Source organism: Octopus bimaculoides, chromosome 17 (assembly GCF_001194135.2).
Source record: "Octopus bimaculoides isolate UCB-OBI-ISO-001 chromosome 17, ASM119413v2, whole genome shotgun sequence".
NCBI lineage: Eukaryota > Metazoa > Mollusca > Cephalopoda > Octopoda > Octopodidae > Octopus > Octopus bimaculoides.
Genome location: NC_068997.1, coordinates 52,555,734 through 52,556,386, shown reverse-complemented (window position 1 = coordinate 52,556,386; position 653 = coordinate 52,555,734).

Genomic DNA, 653 nt, shown 5'->3' with positions numbered 1-653 from the left:
TATATATATATATATATATATGTATATACGACGGGCTTCCATACAGTATCTGTCTAACAAATCCACTCACAAACTTCTTACCACACAAGCACGCCTTTGGCCAAAGCCTCACACACGCCCCAATCAGTTAATTTATCTTATTATTTACGTAAACATATAAACAAGATATTCAATGACTCTATTGTATTCGAACCGCTGCTATTTCGCTAAGCAATGTGATGTTCTACCGACAGAACCAGCTGAAAGGCTTCACCTAATTATGGTTAACATTGCCATTAAGTACTGGATGGTTAACACATGTCTAATCAAATAGTAGCAGCGTGATTAAACCGGTTAATTAATTATTGTGAATATACTGGTTGACACTTTAATGTTTTATGATAATATGAAGTATTAAATAAAGAGCGTTTGGCAAATATGACACAGGGTGATTTCTGTTGTGGATGATGATGATGATGATGATGATGATGATGGTGATGATGATGGTGGTGATGGTGATGATGATGTTAATGTAGATGATTACATAAACAATACTGATAGCGTTACTAATGAGTTGGGAGCCATTGATTATAAATACATTATGCATACATGCGTGTGTGTGCATGTGTATAAATGCGTAGATATGCATGTGTATTTATCTGTATAAATGTATG